We start from the raw sequence: 15,868 nt of genomic DNA, 5'->3' as shown, positions 1-15,868 counted from the left end.
TTTGTATCTCTGGTAATAAATCCTAAGGAGTACTGTTCATGGGCTTTTTGCTATTTGAAAGCACTTGAGTTGTGTTTACCTGTTTATGTTTTCTTCCTGGGAGTGTCTCATTTGTGTGTGTGTGTTTATTTATTTACTTAATTTTGGGTGTGTGACTCCTGATGTGTTCAAGGGTAGGTATCATGTTGAGTCCAGAGGCCTTGTGAATATCAGATGTTCATCAGTGATAGTTTTCAGGCTGTGGTTACAGAGAACAGCCTCCACGCTGCAAAGCTTCTTTATTCTGTCCTCTATAAGGATGGCCTCTGTTGCCTGAGAGTTTTAGTCAGGCTTGACTATACATTCGAGTAGAATGAGCCAGAGGATGCCACCAAACCTGATGTCTCCTCACTCTTGGATTTTAAGTAAAATTTGTATTCTATTTAAGTTGATTGACAAGGATGCATTTGTTTTATGTGAACAGATTATTGTTCCACGACACTGAGAATACTAGATGTTCAGCTGTGCTTGTTTTCACCTACATGTTATTAGAATGTGTTTTGTCTTGCTGACAAACTTGCTGAAGTAGATTTATGTGGATTCTGTATTTTATATGTATCTGTGCAAGAAATTAATACCAAGTGCCAGATGTATCTCTTCCATCAAGCAGGGTCCTCCACTGACCATAAGCTTCTTTCCAGGTTGGATGCCCATGTCACCTTTGTGTGGGTGCTCACTGTTCTGAATTTTTGTATCACACCTCTCCATTTCGTCTCATGATGATTCTTGCATTGACCTTCCTTCACTCAGTGTGATGATCTCTGGATTTGTCTCTATTTGTTAAGATGGCCTATGTTCATATTTCAATCCTTGATTCAAAATTAATTCTATATCTGTATCATGCTTCTTTATCCATTGCTCTATCCAGGTATGCTATCTTTAATCTCTTCGATGTTTTGAATGGTGCACCAGGACCCTGTTTGGGGAGTGTGGTGCCCAAACCTATTCATTTCTGAAATAGTGCAGGAGAGGATCTAATTAATCACACTGTCTCTACCTCTTTATTTATTTATTTATTTTTCTCTCATGGGCGTGTACTCTTCTAGTCATGCTCATAGTGGCTCTTACCAGATCCATTCCACCAGTACCCTAAAGCATCCACTGTACTAATGTTACTCTACCATTGATGCCATATCCAGCATTTGACAGTTGCCTTTTTCCATGCTCAGGCAGAGGTTATAATGTCCTCACATCTTAGATGTCTGTATCTCTTAGACTTCACCCTATGTGCAAATTGTCATGAGCTTTTTTAAAGAAACACGGAATTGTGTTTACCTGTTCATATCCTCTTCCTGTTAACTTCTCCTGTGTTTACTTTATTAATTTTCCCCTCTGTGACCCCTGGAAATTTGTTAAGGGTGGGTATCTTTTGGAGCTCAGCACTCTTGTGAATAGTGCAGTCATTAGCAAGCAGTTTAAGGTTGCTGTTAGAGAAAATGTCCACAAGGTGGTAGCATTTTTTCATTCCCTCCTCTTGTTACTATGGTAACAGCAGCCTGGGAGGTTATCCCAGTTCAGTTCAGTTCTGTCGCTCAGTCGTGTTCGACTCTTTGGGACCCCTGAATCTCAGCAAGCCAGGCCTCCCTCTCCATCACCAACTCCCAGGCCTGGTTGTAAATGAGAGTAGAATGAGGCACAGGATGACATCAAAAGTTTTTGTCTCTTTAGCCTTTGAGGTTTATCTTTAAGTCTAACTTTATTTCTTATTTAAGACCCTTTACATCAGTGTAGTTGTTGCAGGGAAACAGTATCTCCTTCCTTTCAACAGATAACTGGAGGTATTCACTGTCGTTATTGTCAGAGCTATCTTTTAGAATCTGCTGAGTACATGTCTCTTGATACAGAAGGTCTATGTGGATTATGAATTACATAGGTATTTGTGGGTATAACTTTATTCCAGCCTTCACCTTTTGGCCTCTCACCCTTTGCTAACTGTAATATTCTTACCAGGAATGTAAGTCCATTTCACTTTTGTTTGGGTACTCATCGCTATCAGTATGTTTTTTTAATCCCTTCTGGAAGGCATATGTTGTGATTTGTCTTTAATCTGCCCTTATTTACTTACTGTGATTCACTCTAGATTTCCACATATCCCTGAAAATGGCATTTTTTGCAGTTTCATAATGTCAGAGTCATATTTTGTTGTGTTCCTATGTCCAATATATTTCTCTTTTCGTTTGCAGCCAATGATTCTCTTTCCTTTCATCTCTTGGGCATTGTGAATGCTGCTGCAGTGCATGTTTGTGGGGTGGGGGTGTGGGCATGTGTTTTCCATGGTCTGTTGGTTTCTCAAATTTTCTAGGATTGGAACTGCCAGATGACATCATCTGTCCCATTTTTTGAGTCCAAGGCACTTTGACAGTCTTGCCCATGAATGTTCTGATTGCTTATCTACCACCAGAGGCATATAAAGGACCCCTTTACTAATACTGCTCTACTCTTTCTTGTCTATAGAGTTTTGGATAATGGCCTGTTTCATTTCTCACTAGTGATGCTTCATTGCAGTTTAATTTTTCATATCACTGATAATAAAGCAAGTGAGGTCCATTTCCAGAGGCTTCTTTCTAAGCATTGACTGTTATTTACCTGTTTAAGTTTCCTTTCTGATCATATGGTTTGTTCTTGTTTTTATTTCAGCATGCTACCCCTGGCCATTTTGTAAGGGCAGGTGTCATTTAGAGCCTTGTCGCCTTGTGAATAACCAGTGTCTATCAGCTTAAGGTTTATGGTTGCTGCTCCTGAAACGGGCCACCAGACGGCAGCATTTCTGCGGCTCTCTTCTTGTTAGTATGGTAACTGCGTCTTTAGAGGTATGAGCAATTTCTGCTTGTAAATGAGAGTAGAATGAGCTACAGGAAGCGCGGCCCCCCACTCCTAAAGCTTGTGTCTACTTCATTCTTAGTTTTATTGTAGTTCATATTTCTAGTTTGAGTTTGTTGTTTCTTGAACAACAAATTTATTGTTCATATTTCTTGTTTGATTTGCCTTTGTTGTGGCTGTTCCAAGGCTTGCTCCCTTACACCAGTACACAGAGGCATTCAGCAGTGGTTATTTCCTCTGACCTGCTCTCAGAAATTGTATAGTACATCACTCTTGCCAAGTTGGTCCCTGAAGATTATGTATGTGACAGGTATTTTTTGGAATCCATGAATTTCAGCCTACCAGTGTAAGCCTTCCTCTCACCCATCCCCTTTGCTAAGCATCAGGGTGTTCCCAGCACTAATGGGAACCCATTTTACCTCAGTGTGTGTACTCACTGGCAGCAATATTGTCTGTCCTGTTTGAAAGGTAAATGCTGTGACACAGCTCTCATCTGCCCTTCTTCACTGACTCTGATTATCACCACAATTTTCTGTACCTCTGACAATGACATTATTTCTTTGTTTCAATGCCTGAGTCATATTCCATCATGAACCCGAATTCCATTCCTTGATCCATTCATCTCTGCATCCTGTGTACTTTCTTTACGTTAATCTCTGGGCATTGTGAATGCTGCTGCAGTGCATGCTCTCTTGCATGTGGCTTTCAAAATCTGTGTATTACTGAAGTATCCTAGGAGTGGAGAGGCCTGGTCACACTGTCTCTTTTGTTTCTGTAAAGTCATATGGACGGTGATTTTCATACTGGCTCTTCCCTGCCGGGGACCAGCCCCGGCTGATCCAGGGTATTCAAAGGAGAGACAGTGTAGGCGACCTATTTATTTAAGTATTTATCAAAGATATAAAGAGTAATAGAATGAGGATAGCTCAGTGAGGAAATTCAGTGGAGAAAAGCGGCTGAAATAAGGATAGCTCAATGAGGAAATTCAGTGGAGACAAGCGGCTGAAATAAGGATAGCTCAGTAGGAAAATTCAGTGAAGAAAAGAGGCTGAATGAAATTCCAAAGCAGGGAATTAACATCACCTACAAAGGCCGCAGGCATCCTCCTGTTCTCCCGAAGGAGAGGAGACACTAAGGCCTCCCTGGTCAGATTTTAGAAGCACAGGCAAAATTAGTACGCTTGACGAGCTTCCCCGCCTCAGAGGAAAAATTCAGCCAGAAGGTGAAAGAAAGAATGACACTGGGAGACCAAATTTCGGTGAACAAAAAGGGGCGTACTTTATTTTCCAAAGTAGTTTTATACCTTAAGTTGTGCATAGAGGATAATGGGGGAAGGGGTGGAGTCATGCAAGGACAGCAGTTCCTGGTCCTAATTGAAGCCAGGCTTTCAAACTTATCATATGCAAAAGTTCAGGTGATTTACATCATCTTCTGGCCAGGAGACCTGTTAACATCTTAAAAAACTTATTTTTCTCTAAAGGTGATTATTCTAAAGTCAGGCGCCAGCCTCCAAAAAAGCATTGGACAAAGCTGCATTCCTATAGGGCAAAGGTGAGGTGGGCTCAATCAAGAAAAGAATTAACTCAAGGGTCCAAGGTTACAAACATTGAGGCTACTACTTACATTTCTATACACCCATTATATCAATCAATACACTGCCAAGGACACAGTAGGTAAGGAGTATGGAGACTTAGCAGCAAACATTGGCCCAACAAGTGAAAAACCCTTCACCAATACAATTTCTAATCAATCTTTTAACTACTCAAAGGAATCTGTGTTTAGACAGTTTAGAACATCTCATGCCTCTCACAGTTGGGAAGCTCTGAGCAATCACATGTGGCCAGAAATACCTATTCAGAGGCAGGCTAGAGGACTTCCAAAGGAGTTTGTAGGTTGAAACACCATCACACCCAGGAACTTTATTAACTGGAGCTATAAGTTAACTCTTTTTTCAGAGAGAGATAGTGGGGGACAGCCTGCCATAAAGTCAGAGGTATAGGTGAAAGCACAAAGCAGAAAGTAGGCAGACTCTGGTTTTGGGGGTAGATGCTCGAGAATTTCCAGGGGGACTCCTGAGGCTTGATCCCGGCTTTGCGTATGCCAAGCCTCCTTCCTCATGACCTTTGCCACGGGCGGAGTTCCTCAGGCTGGCTCCCGGCAGTGATAGAATTCCAGTTGAGCTATTCCAGATCCTGAAAGATGATGCTGTGGAAAGTGCTGCACTCAATATGCAATATGCACTCAATATGCAATATGCCGGCTCCTGGCACTTCACATTGATATGCCCTCACTAGTATAAAAGGATGCCCCTCACTAATGTTAATCTACCATTTCTGGTCTGGACCATTTTCCATGGAGGCCTTTTCCAGTGCTCAGATTTGACATCTTGTGGCAGTTTAGATTTTGTATCTCTGATAAGAATCCCTGTTGAGTACTATTCATGGGATTTTTACACAAGTCATAGGGTTTTTGGTTTTTGAAAGCACTTGGAGTTGTATTTACCTGGTGACGTTTACTTCCTGAGTGTGTCCCCATTTTGTTTTCGTCTTTGTTTGTTTTTAATATTATTATTATTATTTCTGATGTGTGACTCCTGACATGTTGAAGGGTAGATATCATGTTGAGTCCAGTGGCCTTGTGAATATCAGGTGAACATCAGCAATAGTTTGAAGGCTGTAGTTACAGAGAAAAGCCTCCATGCTGCAAGGTATATGCCCTCTTTTAGGATGGCTACTGTTGTCTTAGTGTTTTTGTCATGCTTGGTTGTACATTAGAGTAGAATGAGCCAGAGAAGCTACCAAACCTGGTGTCTTCTCACTCTCCTTAGCTCAGCCTTCCTTAGCTTAACTCCCTTTAGCTTAGCTGTCCTTAGCTCAGCTGTCCGCAGGTCTGCTTAGCTTAGCTCTCCTTAGTTTAGCTCTCCTAAGCTCAGCCCTCCAAGCTGTCCTTAGCAGAGCCCTCCTTAGGATAGCTCTCATTAGCTCAGCTCTCCTTAGCTTAGATTTTCTTAACACAGCTCTCCTTTCATTAGCTTAGCTCTCCTTATCTTAGTTCTCCATAGTTCAACTCTCCTCCTTAGGATAGCTATCCTTAGGATAGGATAGGATAGCTATCTCCTCCTTAGGATAGCTATCATTAGCTCAGTTCTCCTCAGTCAGCTAGTTCAGTCATTCAGTCTTGTCCAACTCTTTGCGACCCCATGGACTGCAGCGCATTTGGCCTCCCTGTCCATCACCAACTCCCAGAGTCTACTCAAACTCATGTTAATTGTGGGTCTATTGAATAGCATCAGGGTCTATTGAAATGAATCAGTTCTTCACACCAGGTGGCTAAAGTATTGGAGTTTCAGCTTCAGAATCAGTTCTTCCAAAGAATATTCAGAATTGATTTCCTTTAGAATGGAGTGGTTGGATCTCCATGCAGTCCAAGACTCTCAAAAGTCTTCTCCAACACCACAGTTCAAAAGCATCAATTCTTCAGCACTCAGCTTTCTTTGTAATCCAACTATCACATCCATACATGACTACTAGAAAAACCATAGCTTTGACTACATGGATCTTTGTTGACAAAGTAATGTCTCTTCTTTTTAATGTGCTGTCTAGAATTTTAATATATGTTGGTCATACCTTTTCTGCAAACAGTAAGCATTTTTTTCATTTCATGGCTTCGCTCACCATCTGCAGTGATTTTGGAGCCTAAAAAATAAAATCTGTCACTGTTTCCACCATTTCCCCATCTATTTGCCACTAAATGATGGCACCAGATGCCATAATCTTGGTTTTCTGAATGTAGAGCCTTAAGCTAACTGTTTTACTCTCCTCTTGCACTTTCTTTTTTTTTTCCTTTTTCTTTTTTTTTTAATTTTTATTTTATTTTTAAACTTTACATAATTGTATTCGTTTTGCCAAATATCAAAATGAATCTGCCACAGGTATACATGTGTTCCCCATCCTGAACCCTCCTCCCTCCTCCGTCCCCATACCATCCCTCTGGGTCGTCCCAGTGAAGAGGCTCTTTTGTTCTTCTTTGCCTTCTGCCATAAGGGTGGTGTCATCTGCATGTCTGAAGTTATTGTTATTTCTCCCAGCAATCGTGATTCCAGCTTGTGCTTCCTCCAGCCCTGCGTTTCTCATGATGTACCCTGCATATATATTAAATAACAGGGTGACAATATACAGCCTTGATGTAGTCCTTTCCCTCTTTGGAATCAGTGTATTCCATGTCTAGTTCTACCTGTTGATTGCTGACCTGCATGTAGATTTCTCAAGAGGCAGGTCAGTCAGCCTGGTATTCCCATCTCAAAGAATTTTCCACAGTTAGTTGTGATCCACACAAAGTCTTTGGCACAGTCAATAAAGCAGAATTAGATGTTTTTCTGGAATTCTCTTGCTTTTTGGTGATCAAACAGATGTTGACATTTTGATCTCTGGTTCTTCTGCCTTTTCTAAATCCAGCCTGAACATCTGGAAGTTCATGGTTCACGTACTCTTGAAGCCTGGCTTGGAAAATTTTGAGCACTATTTTACTTACGTGTGAGATAAGTGCAATATGTGTGTCTCTCGGTGTGTGTGTCTCTCTCACAGTGTGTGTTGGAATATATCACTGTGTGTGTGTCTCTAAGTGTGTGTTGTGTCTCTCTCTGTATGTGTGTGTCTCTCTCTCAATGTATGTTTCTCTCTCTTCATGTGTGGGTGTCTTTCTCTCGGTGTGTGTGTTTCTTTGTGCGTCTGTCTATGTGTCTCACATGTGGCTCTATGTGTCTCATTCTCAGGGTTTGTGTCTGCTTGTATCTCAGAGTGTGTGTCTGTGTGTGTGTGTGACTTTCTGAATATGTCTTTCTCTGTGTGTTTCTGTGTGTTCATTGGTATCTCTCAGTCTGTGTGTGTCTTTCATTGTGTGTGTGCCTCTCATTGTCTGTGTGTGTATCTCATTGTATGTTTTTCTTTCAGCATGTATGTTTATCTCTCAGCGTGCGTGTGTGTATCTCTCAGTGTTTGTGGGTATCTCCGTGTATGTGTATCTCTCAGTGTGTGTGTCTCTCTCACACTGTGTGTGTCTCAGTGTGTGTATGTGTTTCTCTGTGTGTGTTTGTGTGTGTGTCTCAGTCTGGGTGTGTTTCAGTGTGTATGTTTATCTCTCAGTCTATGAATGTCTGTCTCTCAATGTGTGTGTCTGTGTGTCTCTCTGTGTGTGGGATGTCTCTCAGTGTGTGTGTGTCTGTCTCACTGTGTGTGTGACTCAGAATGTGTGTGTCTCTGTTACAGTATGTGTGTCACTGTCACAGTGTTGGTGTCTCTCTCAGTGTGTGAATATTTCTCAGTGTGTATTTCTCTCTCTGAGTTTGTATGTGTCTTTCTCAGTGTGTGTGTCTCTTTCTCAGTGTGTGTTTGTCTCACTTTCAGTTTGTGTGTGTCTGTCAGTATGTGTGTCACTGTCATTGTGTGAATTTCTCTCACTGTGTGTCTTGCTCAGTGTGTTTCTCTCGTGTGTGTGTCTCTCTCACAGTGTGTGTGTGTTCTCAGTGTGTGTGTGTATCTCCCTATATATGTGTGTGTCTCTCAGAGTGTGTGTGTGTCTCTCTCTCGGTGTGTATGTTTCTCTCTCAGTGTGTCTGTATGTTTCTCTCTCAGTGTTTCTCAATGTGTGTCTCTGTGTGTGGGTGTGTGTGTCTCTCAGTGTGTGTGTGTCTCTCTCCGTGTGTGTTTCTCTCTCTCAGTATGTTTGTTTGCATTTCTCAGTATGTCTGTGTGTGTCTCTCTCAATGCTTTTAGTGTCTCTCTCATTGTGTGTGTGTTGTCTCTCTTAGTGTGTGTGTCTCTCATTGTGTGTGTGTCTCTCAGTGTGTGTCTTTATCTCTCAGTGTGTGTTCCTCTCTCTCAGTGTGTGTCTCTCAGTGTGAGTGTCTCTGTCACATTGTATGTCTCTCAGTGTGGGTGTCTCTCTCACATTATGTGTTTGTGTATCTCAGTGTGTGTGTGTGCCTCTCAGTGTGTGTGTCTCTGTTATGGTGTGTGCATCACTGTCAGAGTGCTGGTGTCTCTCAGAGTGTGAATTTCTCTCAGTGTGTGTGTTTCTCTCTCTGAGTTTGTACGTGTCTTTCTCAGTTGTGTGTCTCTTTCTCAGTGTGTGTTTGTCTCTTTCTCAGTGTGTGTTTGTCTCACTTCCAGTGTGTGTGTCTCTCTATCAGTGTGTGTTTCTCATGTGTGTGCCTCTCTCTCAATGTGTGTTTCTCTCTCTTCATGTGTGTGTGTCTTTCTCTCAGTGTGTGTGTCTCTATGTATCTCTTTCTCAGTGTGTGTGTCTGTATCTCAGAATGTGTGTCTCTCTCTGTGTGTGTGTCTCAGTGTTTGTGTCTCACTCTCAGTGTGTGTGTGCCTCTCTCTCAGTCTGTGTGTGTTTTCTCTCTGTGTGTTTTTCTCAATGTGTGTGTGTGTCTCATTGTGTATGTTTCCCTCAGTGGGTATGTTTATCTCTCAGTGTGGGTGCTTGTTTCTTTCAGTGTGTGTCTCTCTCTCCCTGTGTGGGTCTCTCTCTCAGGGTATGTGTCACTCTCTCAGTGTTTCCATCCCATTTAGTGTGTGTTTATGTCTCTCAGTGTGTCTGTTTCACTCTCTGTATGTGTATTTTTCATTGTTTCTGTAACTCTGTGTGTGTGTGACTCTCTCAGTGTGTGTGTCTCACTCTCAGTGTGTGAATCTCTCTCAGTTTGTGTCATTGTGTATCTCTCACTGTGTGTTCCTCTCTCTCAGTGTGTTTCTCTCAGTGTGCATGTCTCTCTCACATTGTGTGTTTGTGTATATCAGTGTGTGTGTGTGTCTCTCAGTGTGTGTTGTGTTTCTCTCTGTATGTGTGTATCTGTGTGTCTTTCTCAGTGTGTGGGTCTCTCTCTCAGACTGTGTCACTATCTGTGTTTCCATCCAATTCAGTGTGTGTGTGTCTCAGTGTGCGTGGGTCTCTCAGGCTGCTAGCCTGGCTGTCTCATTGTGTGTTCCTCTCTCTCATTGTGTGTGTCTGTGTGTGTGTGTCTCTCATGGTATGTGTGTGTCTCTCTCCCACTGTTTGTGCGACTGTGTGTGTGTATGGTCTCTCTCAGTATGTCTGTCTGTCTCAGTGTGTGTGTGTGTTTCTCTCAGTGTGTGTCTGTGTGTGTCTGAGTATGTGTGTGTGTCTATCAGAGTGTAAGGGTCCCTCTCTCCTTGTGTGCATCTCTCTCAGTGCGCGTGTGTGTGTATCTCTCTCACAGTTTGTGTGTCTATCAGTGTGTGTCTCTCTCTATGTGTGTGTGTGTGTCTCACTCTGTCTGTTTGTGTTGCTGTGTGTGTGTTTCTCTCTTTCAGTGTGTGTGTGTGACTCTTTCAGTGCTGCACTAGACGGCCTGGATGTCCTGCTTGCTCAGGAGGTCCACCCCAGGTGAGGTCGACCTGGCAGACTGGTGGGGCCTGGGGGTGTGAGCAAGATGCAGCCAGGGCAGGAGGATGAGGGGTCACCTGGGAACAGGCGTTCGGGTATACAGGACTGGTGGAGGGGCAGAGGGGACAAAAGGCATGTGCCCCCTCCAGTGTCCCTTAAAGTGGGGAATAAGGGGGCTCCTGAAGCCGGAGGAGCTGTGGTGTGTGGAGTGCAGAGCCCTCGCGGGGTCCTGGTGCCCGTAGGCCTCTGCACAGCTCAGCATGTCCCCCGCAGCCCTGCGGGCGGTGGAAGCTTCAGGTGCTGGACTTGCACCGGAACTCCCACCACGACTTCTGGACCATGTGGTCTGGCATCACGGCCGGTGTTTGCTCGCTGCTGGAGCCCAAGCCAGCCCAGCCCATGCAGAACAGGTGCAGGGCAGAGGCGCAGGCGGGGCTGAAGCTTGCGCGGGCCCCTGTGTAGGTGCTGGTTGACCTGTGCCTCAAGGAGGATACCCTGGACCAGACCCTCTGCTACCTGCTTAAGAAGGCCAAACAGAGGAGGAGCCTCTGCACCTGTGCTGCCAGAAGCTGAGGATCTTCGCCAGGCCCATGCAGAGCATCAGGGGGATCCTGAAGTTGGTGCAGCTGGACTCCGTCCAGGACCTAGAGGTGAACTGCACCTGGAAACTGGCCACGCTGGGCAGATTTATGCTGCACCTGGGCCGGATGGGCAACCTGTGCTGGCTACTGCTCTGGTGCATCCATCAGTTGTATGTAGTGAGAAAGTAAAAAAAACCCACTCAGCTTCAGATGGATGGAGATCTAGTAATAAGATAGCACTTTAGCCAGAAATGGAAATTTCAGCCAGGATCTGAAAAGTGTGTCCTGGAAGGAGAAGAGGGACTCAGGCCTGAGCACACTGCTCCATGCTGGAGCCTCGGGCTCTGACAGCTGTACCTGCTGGGGTCTTCATGGCACAGGCCACACAGGCCACGATCCTGTCGAGAAGTTTCTTGCCTTTCCATCAAGTTGGCAATTGCATGCTTTGCTTCTACATGAAGTTTTACCTTTATCCCAGACAGTTTGGTTTCTTCTCTGATTTTCACCACTTGTACAGACTGCTACAATATTTCTTAATCAAATAGAATTTGTCAGGGGTGGGGGGCACAGAGTGGGGATGGGTAGGGTGGGGTGAGAGTGAGGGGATGGGGTCACACTGAACAGCATCTGGGATCATAGTTCCCTGATGGGGATATACCTCGTGCCCCTGCAGTGAATGCACAGAGTCCTCCTCACTGAACTGCCAGGAAAGTTCCTGGAATTGATTTAATGAAAGGCATCTAATTAAGAGGAATTTTTGGGTGACATTTTACATTTTAGTTTGTTACCAGTGATTATAGTTCATATCATTTTATAGTTTTGTGATTTTACTAGCTTAAAGGGTTTTGGGGGTTTCTTTTTGTTTTAAAAGCTAAAAATTGTTTTTTAATTCCATGGAATACAAAAAGAAATCTGTAGAATAGTTTATTTTTTTTAATTTTATTTTATTTTTAAACTTTACATAATTGTATTAGTTTTGCCAAAATAGTGGTGGATTTGCTCTGAATGTGAGCTCTTTGCTCCATTGAACCAAATGGTAAGAACATTTGTAGAAGAGACACACAGTGAGAGGTACATCTTTTTATTAAGTGACATAACAGCACCCATTACATGAGTTATTGGTTGGAGTTTAGAGACAGGTTATGTTGGGCTAAATTCCTTATTCCGGTTTGCAGCCCTTGAGTAACAATCAGAAGCTTTCTCTGAAGAGAGTGGGGTCAGCTGTCAGACTCCTAGATATCTACCGGCCAGCAGGGCTGGGATTAAACGCAGCAGCCAGTAGATATGGGATGGGGCAAGATGTCACCTTGTCACTTTGTTGCTTCCTGGAGAGATGCTTGTCCTTGTACCAGTGGGGCCAAAGCTGTGACTTTGTGGCCAGAGGATATCTCTGACCCTGCCTTGGGTTCCCCTAGGGTGGAGGGACAGCAGGGTCTCCCAGGATTCTTGGCCAGAGAAGAACCACCCCCTTCCCTTGCTCTCTGACATCCCCCCAGGACTCATTCCAGAGTAGGTTCTTCAGGATGGGCATCCAGGCCCCAACCGAACTGCTAGAGCTGGTGGACCAGAGCCTGCTGCAGAAGGAGGCCTTGGCCATCGTGGCCCTGGAGGAGCTGCCCATAGAGCTCTTCCTGCTGCTGTTTATGGTGGCCTTTGCCAGGAGGCATACCCAGGCCCTGAATTCGATGGCATGGGTCTGGCCCTTCCCCTGCCTCCCACTGGAGACCTTGATGAAGGACCATCAGCCTCATCTGGAGACCTTCCAGGCTGCACTCGACAGCCTGGATGTCCTGCTTGCTCAGGAGGTCTGCCCCAGGTGAGGTCGACCTGGCAGACTGGTGGGGCCTGGGGGTGTGAGCAAGATGCAGCCAGGGCAGGAGGATGAGGGGTCACCTGGGAACAGGCGTTCGGGTGTATAGGACTAGTTGAGGGGCAGAGGGGACAAAAGGCATGTGCCCCCTCCAGTGTCCCTTAAAGTGGGAAACAAAGGGGCTCCTGAAGCCGGAAGAGCTGTGGTGTGTGGAATGCAGAGCCCTCTCAGGGTCCTGGTGCCCATTGGCCTCTGCACAACTCAGCATGTCCCCTGTGGCCCTGCAGGTGGTGGAAGCTTCAGGCGCTGGACTTGCACCGGAACTCCCACTAGGACTTCTGGACCATGTGGTCCAGCATCATGGCCAGCGTTTGCTCACTGCTGGAGCCCGAGCCAGCCCAGCCCATGCAGAACAGGTGCAGGGCAGAAGTGCAGGCGGGGCTGAAGCTTGCGCGGGCCCCTGTGTAGGTGCTGGTCGACCTGTGCCTCAAGGAGGATACCCTGGACCAGACCCTCTGCCATCTGCTGAAGAAGGCCAAACAGAGGAGGAGCCTGCTGCACCTGGGCTACCAGAAGCTGAGGATCTTCACCAGGCCCATGCAGAGCATCAGGGGGATCCTGAAGTTGGTGCAGCTGGACTCCATCCAGGACCTAGAGGTGAACTGCACCTGGAAGCTGGCCATGCTGGGCAGGTTCGTGCCTCACCTGGGCCGGATGGGCAACCTGTGCTGGCTGCTGCTCTGGCACATCCATGTGTTGCCGCACACTGCTCCCAACCAGGGGGAGCACTGTGTTGGCCAGCTCATGGCCAGTTCCTGAACTTGTCCCACTTGCAGGAGCTCTACCTGGACTCCATCTCCTTCCTCAATGGCCGCCTGCACCAGGTGCTCAGGTAAGGCGTGGTGCCAGCCCTGCAGACCAGAATGGGCCTCTCTCATTTTGTTACCATCGGGGCTTCTACTCTGTGCCCCCTGGGGACATTGCCAGGGGGGCCCGGCCACTCGGAAGTCCTCACGATGCTGCCGCTCTGTCCCTGGGCATCTTGTCAGGTCACCTCCCTAGTTAGGGTCAGAGGCGTGGCCTAGGTTAGATGCTGTGAAAGGGGACTTCCTGCTGGGAGTCCCCATAGTGGGGGTCAGGTGTGATGCCTTTGGGAATTCTTTCTGGGAGAGTGATGTCTTAGCTGAGGTGATGACAGATAACTAAGCGAGGAGGACATTGGTCCATCAGGTGTGAGTTTTGCAGTCTGAAGCTCTGTCTCTCCCTCCCACCTGCCGCTTCTGTCCTGAGCTGTTTTAGGCTCCAGGTGAGCTGTGGGAAGTGGGTGATTCTGGAGATGACAAGGAGGGATCAGGAGGGGAAACTTCAGCTCCTAAGCAGTCCAGAGAAGAGAAAAAGTCAAATGAGCATCATTGTTGAAGTGGCTCCAATCTCTCTAAGTCCAAATTACAATTATTATTTTCCTCTAAGACTTCTGAATACATAGGAAATCCTCAGTAACAGGTTATCGCTCTGCCTTGAACACAGTGACAAAAGCTGAGATGATGCAGCCTAGTCTGTCTGTATGAATGAGTTGCATTGATTCCCTTTTTGGCAGCTGCAAACTCCAAACATTATGAATAAATATGTTCACTGAGAAAACAGAAGAAAGAAAGAAAGAAAAAGAAGAAGAAAGAAAGAATTGTAGGTGGTGATGGACGGTTTGTGGCCCCTGAATATCTGGGGAATATTCACCCAAGGATCGTCTGTAACTGCTGGGACCCACCAGCCGTGTCCACTGCATCCATCCTACCATTGAATTCAACTAGCCGTGTCCTGTAAAAACATCTTAATTCCTGCTAACCAAATACTAGTAAGCTGATATAGGCAAATAACATTTGTTTACTGTTTGTTTCCTACATTGAAGATAGTTTATCATTTTGTGCAGGGGGAGGTCATACCCATATAAGCATAACCTTGTGGCCGGAAGACCCCCTACCTTCCTGTCAAGAAGGTGAGAGGCCAGCGATACCCTGTTTTCTAGTAAAACAGACCTCTCCTCACCACCTCCCGCCACCTGCCACCTCTGCCCCTGGGACTGACTGCCCTGTTTCTCCCCAGGTTCCTGAAGATCCCTCTGGAGACCCTGTCGATAATCACCAACTGCCTGATATCAGAGTGAGACCTGACATACCTGTCATAGTGCCCAAGTGTCAGCCTGCTGAAGGACCTGGGCTTTGGAGGGGTCAATCTGACCAGCCTCAGCTTGGAGCCCCTGCAGGTCCTGATCGAGAGGACCTCAGCCACCCTTCAGGACCTGGACCTGGACGAGTGCAGCATCATGGACACCCAGTTCAGTGCCCTCCTGCCCTCCCTGAGCCGCTGCTCCTAGTTCACCACCTTCAGCTTCTGCGGCAACCCCATCTCCATGGCCGTGCTGGAGAGCCTACTGCACCACACCATGGGGCTGAGCAAGCTGAGCCACGTGCTGTACCCTGCAGCCCTGGAGAGCTATGAGGATGTGTGCAGCACCCTGCACCTTGGCCTCCTGGCTCAGCTGCACACCTGGCTCAAGCAGCTGCTGTGTGAGTCTGGGCAGCCTAGCATGGTCTGGTTCAGCACCAACCCCTGTCCACACTGCGGTGACCAGATCTTCTAAGACACTGAGCCTATCCTGTTGCCCCTACTACATGCCTGCCTAGCCCAGCTCACGAGTTGCAGGCTCTGTCCCCGGCACTGGGACACTGCCACCCAGGCCTCAGTGCATCTAGAAGGAACACAAATGACAGTTTCAGACAATTGTTCAGTGCATGCGGGAAAAGGAAAGGTGATTTACAGTAGGCTGGGGCAGGGGTTGGTGGGATTTTTGGAGAGATGTGTTCCTACAAAGTTAGAAATGTGAATCTGAATTTTGGAGGGGGAGTTTTGGGCTTGGGAGGTTGATGATGTCATTACCCCTGTATTGGATTGTTCCAAAGAAACAAAGGGAACTTCAGTGTCAATCATTTGGTGTCCTCTGTGATCTGTGACAATGATTCTCCCCTTTAAAAAAAATGACTCTCCTGTTAGTGGTTAAATAAAAGGGCCTGAGTGTGAGTGGGGCCTATAGATGCTCTCTGATAGGCAAGGATTGGCTACAGGAGTTCAGGGCACCATTTACCCACTCCCTGTGATTCTCATTTCCAGGGCATCCACCTCCTCACTTAGTTCTGAGGCCATTCCATCTGTC

The 15,868-nt window shown here is 46.1% G+C and overlaps 1 pseudogene; it reads left to right on the top strand.

The window, feature by feature from the left end:
• The window catches only part of LOC132344427 (zinc finger protein 280B-like), a 39,117-nt pseudogene extending 23,819 nt beyond the window's left edge, over positions 1–15,298 (top strand).
• Positions 15,299–15,868: the final 570 nt, after the last annotated feature.

The sequence above is a fragment of the Bos taurus genome, chromosome Y, assembly GCF_002263795.3.
Source record: "Bos taurus isolate L1 Dominette 01449 registration number 42190680 breed Hereford chromosome Y, ARS-UCD2.0, whole genome shotgun sequence".
In the NCBI taxonomy this organism is placed as follows: domain Eukaryota; kingdom Metazoa; phylum Chordata; class Mammalia; order Artiodactyla; family Bovidae; genus Bos; species Bos taurus.
The sequence above is the reverse complement of the archived record's forward strand: the minus strand, read 5'-3'. Positions and strand labels throughout refer to the sequence as shown.